General features: G+C 33.5%; 1 protein-coding gene across 1 annotated transcript in view; it reads right to left on the bottom strand.

Moving 5' to 3' along the window:
- ADGRB3 (adhesion G protein-coupled receptor B3) overlaps positions 1–16,392 on the bottom strand; it is a 696,487-nt gene that overhangs the window by 398,956 nt on the left and 281,139 nt on the right. The gene's annotated exons all lie outside the window — the stretch shown is intronic.

Genomic DNA, 16,392 nt, shown 5'->3' with positions numbered 1-16,392 from the left:
AAGGATACACAAACGTCTGAGGCAGCAGAAATATGGGCACTTGCAGGAACTGGAATGAGGCCATAGTGAACAGAATCTAGAGAGCCAGATAAAGAGAGGTGGCAGAGGACAATGGTAAAAGAGCAGAGGCCAAATTCTGCAGGGCTCTTGTCAGCTGTGTTATGAGTTTGGGTTGTTATAATCAGATTAATAAGAAGCCATTGAAGGATGGCATTGATCTAGTGCAGCATGGAGAAAAAGCTACCCGAGAAATAAGGGAGGGTCTGAGGCAGTAATGAAGGAATGTTTGGAGGAAATCAGAAAGCTGCTAGGGAGGAGAGGTTAGAGGAATACCTGAAGGACTGGCCTTGGAAGCAAAAGCAAAGAAACCATCCAAGTCACTTCCAGATATCTGTATCTGATCCTTAGGATCTAATATGGACTGTTAAACTTGACTAGTCTTATCAGACACTGTGATAGGTGTTAATGTGGGAAAGAGGAAGAAAAGCAAATAAATCCCAACCTCAAAAATTTTGTAATTTAATACACTATGCATATACATAAACAAATAAAAGGTCAAAGGCAAAAACATCTTAACAGGCACATGAAGGATTTAGGCTTTCACATCTGTTTAGGGAGTAATTATATTAGGCTTAGAATAGTGAGATTTGAATAATTTAGAGAAAGGAGACAGCACTGACAAAGGCAAATGCCACAAAATAAAAGAGAAAAAGTAGTCAACAACAAAAAATATTTACCAGGTTAAAATAACTTAATTAGCATACATGTTATAATGCACTCACATGTGACTACTTTTCCCCCTATCATTCCAGGGTTCTTAGTCAATTTGATTGTAAGTGAAAGAGAATTCACCATAAATCCAAAGTTTTGAGAGAAGCCAATGTTGTTGTGAATATCCAAGCAAATGAGAAAGTCTGGCAGAATATGAGTAAGTACTTTCAACCTAATTCCAAGCTTTACATGTTGCTATACTTAATAAATCCTTTGTGAGATTAAAAATTACAAAACTCCAATTTGATCATCCCATTCATTTAAGTTTAGCATCTCACTTTATTAAAAGTATCTGATATAATCTTATTGGCTATGTAGTACATTGCAGGACAAAAGAGAAAATTTTAGTGAATCAATACGACATTATAAATTATCTACTTACCTTCTATTTTGGCTTTAAAGATGAGTGAGTGCATTTTTCATTTCAGAATTTGGCTTTTCAAAGATAACACTTATTGAGCTTGCATTATGAACCCTCGCTATTCTAAGCAATCTGAGAAGGGTTTATAAAAATAAGACTTATATCTTGTTCCTTACAATCTGTTTGGCAAAAGAATGCACAAGTATGCACATTTTAGAGGAGGCAAAATGAACAGAGATGAATTTGGTGATGCCAGCCTAATCTAAGTTACTATAAGAAAGAAATGTGTGCTGTCCTTAAATATCCAGATTTGAAGTGACTTTTAAGTATGTTTTAATATGAATAGTTACACACAAGCAAAGAAAGGAGGATATGTCTTTCTAGCTATGAAGATGTGGAGTCAGGAACGAGCAAATCAAATGCAGACATTGGAGAGAAGTTGGTAGGGAATTATAATTCCTTGAGGAATGAGAAAAGACCTTACTAAAAAGAGATTAGAAAGAGTGAGAACATCTGTTTTTGAAATGTTGTCCTCATCAGGCTTCTTCTGAAGGGTGACTTTGCCTCATCATTAGTAAAAAAGTAAAAATTAAAAAAGCAATTTAAAGACTTTATGTTCATGTATTTACAATATTAGTTGCTCAGTCCTTTCTGACAGTGTAAATATTCTATATTTTGGCTTAAGTTCAAAATTGAGTTAATATAGAAACTCAAGAGACATTTGTAGTTAAACACTATCATAAAATTTTTAAAAAATGCATCCAAGTTGTGAATGGTTTTGTTCATGAAGTCAGTTACAGGAAAGAAATAACAATGACATCAAAGATGTATCAAGTGGACTCTTTTGCTGTTTTATTTTACACTGAGAACTGGAAGGTCCTTTATTGAACATTAGCTGTACTATTATGAGTGAACTGAATTGACAAAGTATCTTTTTGGACATAGAAAAAAAAAACAAGAGGAGAAAACCCAATATGAAATGTAATGCAAAAGTCCAATATGTGTTCCTTTAATGTGTCAATGGAAAAATGGAAAATTGAGATGTCAGAAAAGAGAGAGAGATTATATATACATTATTAAATTCCTTTTAGTACCATTAGACAGGTTTTATTGTTAAGGTTCTTGCCCATGTCATATCCTAGGAGTTTTCTAAAAATTCATTAATTAGGATGTTTCTTTTAAGGACCTCAGCCCCTGGATGATGGATATAGTAAGGTCATTTTATTAAGTAGAAAAAAAAATGGAGGGTAGTAAGGTTTTTGGGAGGTAGATATTAAGTTCTGTTTTGAACATCTACAAATTTCCAAAGAGGAAATATGCATTATCTTTCAGAGATAAATATTGAAATATTTGAGAATAAAAACCATTTACCATGTTCCATATCTATAGTTCTTTTTTTTTAATTGCCCCTCATGTAGATATTCTAGGACATGAATGAAGAGCTTTTTATTTTATATCTCATGTTTAACTGGGAAGCCAAAGTGGTGAGGGAGCAGCACGTAGCTAATAGAGACAGGTTTGGCACGTAGCTAATAGAGACAGTCAATGCCCCTCCCTTCTCCTACCCCCATATACAGTGTCAGTCCTATGTTTTCAGTTGACCCCTCCATATTTGTAAGAGAGGCCTTCCAGGGTAATTGCAAACTTATTACAAATTTGAAAGAAAACAAAAACAAACCTCAAACTATTGTTCTAAAACTGTAATCTTATTGAAAACTGATTCACAACTTGGTATTTTGTCACAGAAAGAGTTCTCTGATATGTCAGTGTTAAACACTCCCCACCTCCTACTGAAATCTCATAAGCACTAGTAAATAAAGATTTACTGACAGTTTAGGCTGTGTCTTCTTGGACCTGGGAGGACTGTGGTGACAAAGACCCACTAAGCTCTGCCCTCACAAACATATACTCTGGGTAGATATGTGAGAGACTAATGATAATCATGTAAATAAATAAATCAACACATAAAAGCCTCAGCTAGAGGTGTTAGGAAGAGAATGTGAGGAGGGTACTGTGATAGGAAAATGCTCTGCCAGTCCTCTCTGAGGAGACAGTACCACAGCTGGGTCTGAATCAAAGTCTTGTGGAAAGCTCTGTCCAAGTACAAAGGTGTAAGGTCCCCAAAATTGTGTGTGCTCCAGAAAATAAAGAAGGTTGAGTCCTGTGGAGATCATGACAAGGAGAAAGAGGCAGGAGATGAGCTCAGATGGTGTGCAGAAGCCAGATCTTCAGGGTTCTCTGGCAATGTGACCAAGGAAGAAGTATAGCTATGATAGGATTTTAGTAGGAAAGTCATAAATTTACATTTTCAAACTTAATTTTTGTCATATCAAGAATGAATTGTATAGGGGCAAGAATGTTTGGAGACACTAAGAAACTACATTATAGTCCAGATAGGGCTAACGGTGGCTTGAATTGTGATAGCAACATTGGGTGTAGAAAGAAATGGATCAATCTGTGAGAGTTAATGGATTTGGAGCCATATATTTGGTGATAAGGTATAGAAGAGTGGAGTCAGGTTGAGAATGCTACTTAATCAAATACATAAAGGGTGGATCCTTTTATTGTGCTGGATTAGACCAGTGGTTTGAGGGGTTATAAAGCCCTGGAAACCAAATTCTATATTTATGATATTTTGTTTGGAATGCCATTTTAGATATAATACAGGGATTATTATATTATATTGTTTAAAACTGTGCCTCTACTGTTAAAAAATGTTGTATTTTAAAGACATAGTTATGCACTATTTGAAGTAATTCACTTTGTCTTTAAACATTTTCATAGACTGAAATTGAAAGATGCAATAAGATATTCCATGCAAATGGGATCCAAAAGATACACACACACACACATTTGGTAGCAGAAATTGAACTCAGGAGTGCTTAACCACTGAGCCACATCCATAGTCCTTTTTATTTATTCATGTATTTTTATTTTGAGATGGGATTTCACTAAGTTGTTTATGGCCTTGCTGAAGTTCTGAGGCTTGTTTTGAATTTGCTATCCTCCTTCTTCATCCTCCCCAGCCACTGGGATTACAGGCATGGACCACCACACCTGGCAGCAATAGGCATATTTATAAACTATAAGGAGAGTTTAAGTCAAAAGCAGCAAAAAGAATCAAGAAAGGTCATTATATAATGATAAAGTGGTCAACTGAGCAAGGGAAAATAATTCTAAATATTAATGCACCCAATATCAGATAACTCAAATAACTGAAACAAATATTATAGACCTAAAAGAAGAGATAAACTCCAATGTAATGATAGGGCTTTAATATCCCACTTTGTGCAATGGATAGATAATACAGGTGAATATCAATAAAGAAACATGAGAGCTAAATTGTACCCTAGATCAGAAGGATAAATAATATCTACAGAACATTGTCTCCAACAGCTGCTTAATACACAGTTTTCTTATCAACATGTGGAACATTCTCAGGGACAGATCATACATAGATAGGTCACAAAACAGGTTTCAAATCTTTAAAAATTGAAATCATATTGAGTATTTTTTTCTAACCACAATGTAATGAAGCTAGAAATCAATAACAAGAAATCTTGTGAAAATTACACAAATATATGGAAATTAAACATCTTCCTCTTGAGCCAGTGAATCAAGGAATAAATCAAGAAGAAAATTTAAAAATTTCTTGAAACAAATGAAAATGGAGAAAGCATACCAAAAGCTATAACAGTTAAAAAAATTATTAAGAGGGAAGTTTATAGCAATTGATACTTACATCAAAAAAATAAAAAGAAAGAAAAAAAAGAAAACCAAACTCAAGTAAACCACCTGTTATTATGTATCAAGGAACTAGAAAAACAAGAACAAACACAATACAAAATTAGTAAAAGAAAAGAAATAATACATATCTGAGCAGAAACAGAAAAAATTACAAAAGAGGTATGAAACAGCCAGTTCTTTGAAAAGATAAATGGAATATATAAACAGTTGGCTAAACAAAGAAAATTAGAAAGAAGATTCAAAGTAATAAAATCAGAGAAGAAAATGTAGACATTATAATAAACATTATAACAGCACAAAAATACAAAGGATCATTAGAAATTACAACTATACACCAACAAATTTGATACCCAGAAGAAATGGACAAATTCCTGCATGCATATACCTTATCAAGGTTGAGTCACAAAGGAATGGACAACCTGAACACAACAATAACAAAAAAACACCCTTCAAATAATACTGGACTGCATTGCTGAGTTATACTAAACAGAGAATAACTACCAATTCTCTCCAAAGAATTGAAGAGGAAGGAATTCTTCTAAACACATTTTATGAAGCTAGAAAAACCTGAAACCAAAACAAGACAAGGAAACAACAAAAATGATGAACATAGAAACAACAGCCCATTAAAAAGATTACTTAATGGGCTCAAGTGAGATTGATCTGGGAGATGCAAATCAATAAGCACAAAACACCACATGCACAGAGTAAAGAACAGAGGCAAAAATTGGATATCCACAGGGAGAAGGATGAAAGTAGACCCCTTATCTCTCACCAGTCACAAAAATCAACTTGTACGACAAATTAAATGCAAAACCTGAAATGATGAAACTACTGGAAGAAAACAGGGAAAACACTTTAGCACAACAAAATGGACAGGGTATTAAAAATAAGATGCCAATAGCACGGGAAACAAAAGCAAAAGGTGACAAATGGGATTATATTAAACTAAAAACTTTTGGCACAACAAAGGAGATTATCATCAGGGTGAAGAGACAACTTACAGAACAGAAGAAAATAATTGAGAACTATACAAAAGGTTAATATCCAGCTTCTATAAGAAACTCCAAAAACTCAATAGCCAAACAATAACAACAACAACAAAAAAACTTATTTTAAAATTGACAATAGTCCTAAGTAGACATTTCTTTAGAGAAAACATACAAATAGCCAAAATGGTCCATACACACAAAAAAAAATTGTTCAACATCATTGATCATCTTGAAAACACAAATCAAAACCACAATGAAAAATCACTTCAACTTAGTATGAATGTCCATTATTAAAATGATTTGAGATGGACTGGTAGAGTAACTCAGTAGTAAAGCATTTGTCTACCATGTACACGGCTCTGGGTTCAATGGTCAACACTGCAAAAACAAAACAAAAATAAAAACACTAAATGCTGGCAAGGGTGTGGAGAAATGAGACTACTTGATCATTTTTGGTGGGAATGTAAATTAGTACAGCTACCATGGAAAACAGTATGGATATTCCTCAAAAATTTTAAAATTGAACTACCATATGATCCAGCAATCTCACTGCTGGGTACATGTCCAAGGAAAAGAAAATCAGTATGTTAAGGAAAAATTAGTATCCCTATGTTTATTAGAGCCCTATGCATAATAGTCAAGGAATGGAAACAACTGAGGTATCCATCAATTGATAAATGGATAAAGAATATGTGGCACATATACACAATGAAATACCATTCTACCCCCAAAAGAACAAAATCTTGTTATTTGTGACAACATGAATGAAAATAGAGATCAATATACTAAGTAAAATAAACCAGGCACAGGAAGACAAGTATCACACGATCTTATTTGTGGAATCTAAAAAAGCTAATCCTGTAGAAGGTGAGAGTAGAAGGGTGGTTAGTGGAGACTGGGAAGAGGAGAAGGGAAGGAGGAATGGGAAAAGGTTGATCAACCCCTTCTAGGATCAGTCAGGAGTAAGGAGTGCTTGTGTGCCATTGCACAGTAGGGAGAGTATAGATAGCAACAATGTGCTACATATTTCAAAACTAACAGCGCTTCCAAATTTATTTGAAATGTAACCCCTCATCTCTCCCACTCCCTATGGAACACCATTTGGTAAACACTGCATTTGAGAACATAATTTCTTCCATAATATTCAACCAGGTCATAATCAACATTTTCATAGCCTGTTTGATTTCTCTTCATTTCCATCACAAGCACTTGAAGTTGGATTTCTATTTTTTTCTTTTTCAGTTTAAAAGCTCCAAATGCCTATTGCTTTATAAGCCGATCTGCAAAGGTGACTAAGAACAGAGAAAAATAAGGCTATGTTTTGAAGCAGGGAGAATGCTGAGAGATCAGACTGTCATGCAATTATATAATGTGTTTCCTTATGCACCAATGTCACATGAGACAGTGTTTCATTTTAGCAATATGACAATGCACCAGATTTTCTGGACCTGGAAGAGTTAAAACTGCAAACACAAATTGTTAGGCTTTTGATGTTTACATTGTTGTTTGGACTTGCTCCTGTCATATTCATATGGAGCTGCAATTGTGTTCACCTGGAAGAAAAAACTATTTCTGTGGACAAGGCCCAAACTAAATTCTATGGCAATTAAAAAAACATGTTGCTTTTTTCAGTCTATTTTCACATCTTGATCAATAACTGGTGAGAAAATAGAATATCTCAGATAATAAAAACCACAAAATAAATAGGTTGTGTGTCTATCCATCGAATCATGCATATTTTGGATAATAAAACTATCATTTCAGCAATTTTTCAAAGTTAAATACTGCTGACTGATTAAGGCAAATATATGGAAGAGATGCGAGGAGAAGAATCCTGGCTCCTGGCTTTGAAGCATTCTGATTTAGATAAAACAAATTTGGAGAGTTCAAACCTGCACTGAGTTAGGAGTTACCCTGGGATCTGGAAAATCCATCAGACCACAAGGCTTTTTGCTCTGAACATATGCTGAATAAAAAAATCTGTTTTTTTCCTTGCTATTTTAAAATAAATTATAAAGGAGAAAATATCAAAATGCAAATATCATTCCTAGAAAACAAACATGAATATGTAAGCAAGTGACCAGGGTAAGGTTCAAAAGGCTTGTAGGTGGGGTGGGACCACTGGCAAGGAAGGGCAAACAAAAACAATTAAAAGAATGAGTAGCAAAATGAACTAAGCTAAGGTTACAAATGATTTTTAAAAATCTTATCAGCTAAGAATTAAAAGATTACTAGAGTAATGATAAAAATCTAAAATGAAAGAAAACAAATATAATTGACATACAGCAAACAAGAAAGTTAAGAGGATAAGATCCAAATTAATTAAAGAACAGGTTAATGAGGCAGTATTTGAATTGGAATTTATAACATCCTCACTACAGACAACTGTGGACCTTTGAACGAAGGTCAGGCAAATGTTTAGCATCTTCCCACTGACAGTCTTCACCAGAAGGGCTCCCTGCCGAGGTACAACTGGAAGGTCATCCTCTTATAAAGGCTGAGGATAGAATTTTTAGGTCAGCAAGATACTGAAATCTCTTGCTTTAGATAATAGAGATATTTGGATCAAAGGATGCTCCCGAGGACTTACCCTTGGGTGATTCTTCCTCTCTCAGGGTTTATAGGAGTATGCAAATATACTTGGAAACTACAACCCAACACATTCCCTCTAGTGGGGAGCCTGGAAACTTCTCAAATATATAGGACAGCCAGTATGACACTGTTCAGCCCAAAGAAAACACAAGCCCATAGGTAAGTACTGCTCCCTAGTATAAACCAGAGAGATCTCTTTGAGTGTATGATCATGGCTGTAGAACTCTAAAATGATATAATATGTTGAGTTTATCTGACCTATTTTTTCCAAAATTTCTTTTTTAATTAAATTATTTATTTATTCTAGTTTGTTACATGTGATGTCAGAATGCAATTCATTTCATATTACACATACAGTGCATAAATTTTCAAGTCACTGATTGTACACAAGTATTTTCACAACATTCGTGTTTTCATGCATGCACTTAGGGTAATGATGTCTAACCCATTCCACCATCATTCCTACCACTTTGCCCCCTCCCTCCCTCTCCCTCCCCTTTACCCTATCTAAAGTTCCTCTATTTCTTTCATGCGACCCCCCATCACCATTATGAGTCAGCACCCTCATACCAAAGGAAACATTTGGTCTTTGGTTTCTTGGGATTGGCTTACTTCACTTAGCATTATATTCTCCAACTCTATCCATTTACTTGAAAATGTTATGATTTTATTCTCTTTTAATACTGAGTAATTTCCAATTGTGTATATATACCATAGTTTCTTTATCCATTCATCTACTGAAGGGCATCTGGGTTGGTTCCACAATTTAGTTATTGTAAATTGTGCTGCTATAAATGTTGATATGGCTGTGTCCCTGTAGTGTTCTGTTTTTAAGTCCTTTGGGTATAAACCAAGGAGCGGAATGGCTGGATCCATTCCAAGTTTTCCAAGGATTCTCCATACTGCTTTCCAGATTGGCTGCACCAATTTGCATATGCACCAGCAATATATGAGTGTGCCTTTTCCCCCACATCCTCACCAACATTTATTGTTGTTTGTATTCTTGATAGCTGCCATTCTGACTGGAGTGAGATAAAATCTTAGAGTAGTTTTGATTTACATTTCTCTAATTGCTAAAGATGTTGAACATCTTTTCATATGTTTGTTGATTGATTGAACATCCTCTTTTGAGAAGTCTCTTCAGTTCCCTGGCCCAATTATTGACTGAGTTATTTGGTATTTTTGGTGTTAAGGTTTATGAGTTCTTTATGTATTCTAGAGATCAGTGTCCTATCTGCTGTACCTGTGGTAAAAATTTACTCCCATTCTGTAGGCTCTCTATTCACCTCAGTGATTGTTTCTTTTGCTGAAAAGAAAACAATTTCTATTGTATTTCTAGTTTGAATACATCCAATTTATTGATTCTTGGTTTTGATTCTTGCATTACAGGAGTCTTATTAAGGAAGTTGGGGCCTAATCTGACATGATAGAGACTTGGGCCTACTTTTTCTTCCATTAGGTGCAAGGTCTCTGGTTGAATTTCTAGGTCCTTGATCCACTGTGAGTTGAGTTTTATGCATGGTGAGAGATAGAAGGATCATTTCATTTTTGTTACTTGTGGATTTCCAGTTTTCCCAGCCCCGTTTGTTGAAGAGGCTATCTTCTCTCAATGTATGCTTTTGGCACCTTGTCTAATATAAAATAACTGCAATAATGTGAATTATTCTCTGTACCATTGGTCTATAGGTTGATTTTTGTGCCAATACCATGTCATTTTTGTTACTATCGCTCTGTAGTATAGTTTAAGGTCTGGAATAGTAATACCACCAGCTTCACTCTTCTTGCTAAGTATTGCTTTGGCTTTTCTGGATCTCTTATTTTTCCAGATGAATTTTATGATTGATTTTTCTATTTCTATGAGGAATGTCATTAGGGTTTTGATTGGGATTGCATTGAATCTGTATAGTGCTTTTAGTAGCATGATCATTTTGACAATATTAATTCTGCCTATCCAAGAATAAGGTAGAGCTTTCCATCATCTAAAGTCTTCTTTAATTTCTTTCTTTAGTATGCTATATTTTTAATTATAGAGGTCTTCCACCTCTTTTGTTATGTGTATTCCCAAGATTTTTTTTTTTTTTTTTGGCTATTGTAAATGGAGTGGTGGGGTGGTTTACCAAGTTTCTCTTTCAGAGGTTTGTCATTGATGTACAGAAATGCCTTTGACTTATGGGTGTTGATTTTTATATCCAGCTACTTTGCTGAATTCATTTATAAGTTTTAGGAGATTTCTGGTGAAATGTTTTGGGTCTTCTAGGTATAGAATCACATCATCTGCAAATAGTGATATTTGAGTTCTTCTTTTCCTATCTATATCCCTTTACTTTCTTTAGTCTGTCTGATTGTTCTGGCTAGAGTTTTAAGAACTATGTTAAATAGAAGTGGTGACAGAGGGCATCCCTGTCTTGTTCCAGTTTTTAGAGGGAATGTTTCCAATTTTTCTCTATTTAGAATGATGTTGGCCTAGGACTTAGCATAGATAGCCTTTACAATGTTGTGGTATGTTCCTGATATCCCTAGTTTTTCTAGTGTTTTGAACATGAAGGAATGCATATATTATGCCACAAAGCAAATCTTAGTAAATACAAAAAAAAAAAAAAAGCAGAGATACTACCCTACATTCTATCTGACCACAAAGGAATGAAATTAGAAATCAATGATAAAATAAAAAATAAAAGATACTCCAACACCTGGAAACTAAATAATATGCTACTGAATGAACAATGGGTTGCAAAAAATATCAAGGAGGAGATTAAAAAAAATTCTTAGAGGTAAATGAGAACACTGATAGAACATACTGAAATCTATGGACACTATGAAGGCAATTCTAAGAGGAAAGTTCATTGCATGGAGTTCATTCCTTAGAGGAAGAAAAAGTCAACAAATAGATGACCTAACATTACTTCTCAGAGCCCTAGAAAAGAAGAGAAAATCAGCCTAAAAAGCAGTAGAAGACAGGAAATAATTAAAATCAGAGCTGAAACGAATGAAATTAAAACATAAGAAATGATTCACAAAATTGACAAAACAAAAAGTTGGTTCTTTTAAAAATTAAATAAAATTGATAAACCATTAGCTATGCTAATGAAGAGAAGGAGAAAGAAAACTCAAATTACTAACATCCATGATGAAAAAGGAAATATTATGATGGACACTACAGAAATATAGAAGATAATTAGAAATTGTTTTGAAAATTTGTAGCCCAATAAAATAGAAAATATCAAAGGTATCAACAAATTTCTAGAGGCATATGATATGCCCAAATTAAATCAGGATGATATACAAAATTTAAACAGATCAATTTCAAGCAAGGAAATAGAGGACACCATCAGAAGCCTACCAACCAAGAAAAGCCCAGAACTGGATGATTATACAGCTGAGTTCCACAAGACCTTTAAATAATAACTAACACCAATACTTCTCAAACTATTTCATGAAAATACATTCTATGAGGCCAATATCACCCTGATTCCAAAACCAGACAAAGACATGTGAAAGAAATAAAACTTCAGACCAATATCTCTAATGAACATAGATGCAAAAATTCTCAATAAAATTCTGGCAAATCGAATACAAAAACATATCAAAAAGATAGTGCACCATGATCAAGTAGGGTTCATCCAGGGATAAAAGGTTGTTTCAACATATGGAAATCAGTAAATGTAATTCATCACATCAATAGACTTAAAGATAAAAATCATATGATCATCTCAATAGATGCAAAATTTCTTAATATTAAAGTAATATCCTTATATAAATATTGACAAATATCCTCTACTTTATATTTTTATATAGTTTTCAAGATACATCCAGGTAATTATAATCATATCTCAATCAATCCCAATGACGTGAAAAGATAATGAATACTGGCTCCATTTTATAAATAGGAAAGATGAGGAATGTTTAGATAAATTAGTTGCTTAAATTTAGTATTAGCACAAAGACTTAATTCATGTGTTCTAAATTCCAGATCACTTTATTTCACACTAAATCAGATAATTAGACTTATTTATACATATTTCAATATATAAATAAAATTACTTATCTGCTAATTTATTTCTTTCATCATTCATTTTCGATTTTATCTGTCACTCATTTTTTTACTCATTTTCTCTGTTTTATTTGCACTCTACTACATGAATAGGTATCATGTTGAGAAATGAAAAAAACTGAAACATTAATGAGGAACCAACTGGAATAATGGGGTTTTCTAATGTTCAACTACTCACAAGGAAAATTTTACTTACATAGCAATTTACTATAAAGGAAACTTGAGGTTTTGAACTGAGAACTTAAGCTTTTGAGTTTTCTTATGTGTTTAGTTTTGGAAAAGTTTATTTAAGTATTATTTTCAGGATATATATCTATATAATTTTAATGGTGAGCAAACTAGAAAAACTCAAACATTCCATTATGACTGATGCTCTTCTCCAGTTAAACATCAGGGAAAGTAAGAGACATCCAAAGTAGAGCATGGTAGGAGAATAGTCACTATGAAGGGACACTAGGGATTGGTTTGACATAGCTGACATCTCTGATCTTCATAGCATGTCTGGTACTTACAGTAGGACTCATGTATTTCCCTGGACCCAAGACATCTATGAGAACATCAATATCAGACACATTCACTTCAGAGACAAAACCAAGGACACAGTACAATCTACAAGGCACCAGAGCTAAAATGAGTGGATGCTACTTCTTTACCAATTATAGTCTTCCTTTTTTTAGACAGTTTATCAATATAGCCCATCATAGACTTGTAGACTTGTTCTTCCTTCATAACCACAGCCAACCCAGAACAATGTTCCTGAGTCTCCCTGAAAGCACCTAACTGTGTAAACCAAAGTCTTTTCTTAACTTTTCTTTTCTTAACCCTCTGTGAGATGCCTCACAGTTCTCCTTGTTAGTGTTTTCTCATGGCTGAAGATAACAAACTTAGCTTATGATCCTGGTGGACATTGGCTCAAGGGTACTGATATAATACAAGTAATAATAATTTAAGTGTTTTCAGTTTATGAAGCACTTCACATAGTTCTCCTAATAGTCCTGTGAAGTAGATATTGCTAACATCCACATTTTAAAGATGAAGAAACTATGGATCAGAGGAGTGTCACAATTATATTATGAGTTAAAAATCTAAATTTAAATGTGTCCTTTGGTGAAAATCCAAGATCCTTCTATAATACCACATTAATATATTACTAAATAGATGTAGAAGATATCCTTTAAAAATTGGGATGAGTACTAGAAATTCAGATATTTGAATGTTAAAAAAATCTATTCACTAGTAATTTATTAGATATTACCAGGTACAAAGTTCAATGGAAAAATAAGTAGGAAATAGGAGAGGGGCTCCTTTTACTCAAATATACCAATTTAAACCATTCTAAACTCAATATTTAATTAGTAACTACAATGAAAATTCAGAGAAAATTAAAAAAAATAGATTTTACTGAACTTTAAGTTTGGTGAGATAAGAGAAACAGACCCCAAAGACTATTAAACACACACAGACACACACACACACACACACTTCAGTAATATTCATGTTACTTAGTAGTATAGATGACAAAAGTAGGAAATGGAGATCACATTGTATTTATGAGAAAGTGAATGAATAATAGTGAATTCCTGTTGTTACCCCATACTCTGTGCTGCTGATGTCCTTCCCCATCGACATGAACCCCTGTTCTCAGACATGGTATATACATTGAAACTATTAGTTTCAATTAGCAATTATTAATTGCTAATTATCAAATTAGGAATGTAATTACAATTTACTAATTACAAAAAATTAGGAAATGCCATGTCTTTCTTTCCTTTCTTTTGTCTCTCTTTATATCCATCCCAAGCAGATGGTTTTCACTCTAACAGAAGCGGGAGAAGGTTGGATATTGACTAAGAAAAGTATCTGATAGGACATTATCTATTCATACATAAATAGCAAATTATGCACAAATAAAAAAAATTCACTATTGAATGTGAACAATACACTCATCCCTATATGGTGTTTACTTCATTGTAGGGGTTATGCCTGTTTCTTAAAGCAAGATTCTGGAATGCCGTTGTAGCACAATCCCACAGTAAACTGGCACTGCCCTTACTACAGTTCACATTTTCAAATCTTAAAAGATTTAGTGATGAGTACTGATGCAATTTGTGGTTTTTGCCATCTTCTTCTTGTCTGCACTTCATACTAGGTCCAATCAAAAAACAGCTAGTGTGGAACATATCCTACTTCTTCACTACTGAAACAACTCCTGTCATAGCTTAATCCCATAAGAGGACATCTAAGAAATAGGTAGCATGGCTAGAAGAAATGTTACCCAAACCACTGAATCTTCAAATAATCACTTTTCACCCAGGCTGAAGTACTTACATATAATTTCAAAACTGCATTCAGCTTTTCATATTCTTATGACTGAATCTACATAAGAGATTGTAAATTTTTGAGATAAGGAATTATATTCTCAGTAGTCTTATACCTAGTTGATGATTAATGATGGTTTTATAATCCCTGAAGGTATAATCAGTGAGTTTAGCTATAAGACAATTAGTTCTAAGGGGAATTGCTCATGTTTGCACAAAATACATCTTACATATTTATAAATAATAATGCACAAATATTTTGGCAGAATATGAAAGTATTTTTTAAAATCTCAATTATTAGAGTTTCCTTTCATATCAGAAATAAATTAAGAATATAACATGATAAAAGTTTTACATCTTTTATTGTATAACTAAATTTAAGAATCAACATAACAGGAGAAAGAAACAACTCATGATGAATTTAAGTACACAGAGATGTACACAGAGATGGACCTATAATGCTCATTTATGAAAGAATACTGGATGGGCCAGATTTACAAATAACATAAAAGCATAACGTCCTGAAATGAACTACATGAAATTAAGTAATTTGGTTTTAGCTGTCTTAGAGCGATCCCAAGGATAGTATAACACCATTAAACACCAGCCAGCTCAAAAACACAAATGGTTACTACTTGAATGATAGAGCCACAACTATATCAATGTAGGAAAATGAGTCTTCACATTTGAATTCTCACAATATAGCCTCCTTATACCCTAATGTCCAAGTGTTTTATTCCTGAAAGTGTTCTTCATGGAAAGTAGATTATGAGAAAATCGGATTATAATATTTTAACTGATTAATGATGCTATATCTTTGTATACTCCTGGACCAACTGAGATAAAAAATAGTAATAAAAATCAAAGTATTAACAAGTTCTTTAGTTATCTATTACTTTTTATTTACCAAAATTTATTTTTTCATACACCATAAACAAATAAGAGTGAACTATATTTGATTCTCCATTAATGTCACTGAACAGCACTATACATTATACAAATTCAAAACTTTGAATAAACTTTCCCAAACCCTTAGAGAAAAGATAGGATATGAATGTGTATGCGTGTGTGTGCCCATCTACGCATTTATATATAGAAAGAATAAAACCTATCCAATGAACTGATATTCTGTGAGTAATTTACAAACAAGTAATCATAACTTTCATTTCCCAATACCATAATTACAAGGCTATTGGCTTATATGGATTATATTCATAACTCGTATTTATAATGTCCTGTTCAATAAAATTCCTTTATACCTAACTGTATGCCGTTAAGTATAAGAATTTAGTAGTTCTTCTCTGAAGTAATGGGGAGAATTTAGCTTGTTATTTGAGTGTTTATATAGTTTTTCAAATCTTCAAATGTTTTAGATAGTTAAAATTTCAGAAATTTGAAGCACTGTCTCATACCATAAGATATTGATTTGGGGGAGTTTAGAGTGTAAATGGGACTGAATGTGAGATGGATAATGGGACTGATGTGAGATGGACCCAACATAACTGGGATTCTGGGTATGTTGTTTGCATACGCAGAAGATGTGACCAAACAGAAAATCTC

Source organism: Spermophilus citellus, assembly GCF_964194105.1.
Source record: "Spermophilus citellus genome assembly, chromosome: 5".
In the NCBI taxonomy this organism is placed as follows: domain Eukaryota; kingdom Metazoa; phylum Chordata; class Mammalia; order Rodentia; family Sciuridae; genus Spermophilus; species Spermophilus citellus.
The sequence above is the reverse complement of the archived record's forward strand: the minus strand, read 5'-3'. Positions and strand labels throughout refer to the sequence as shown.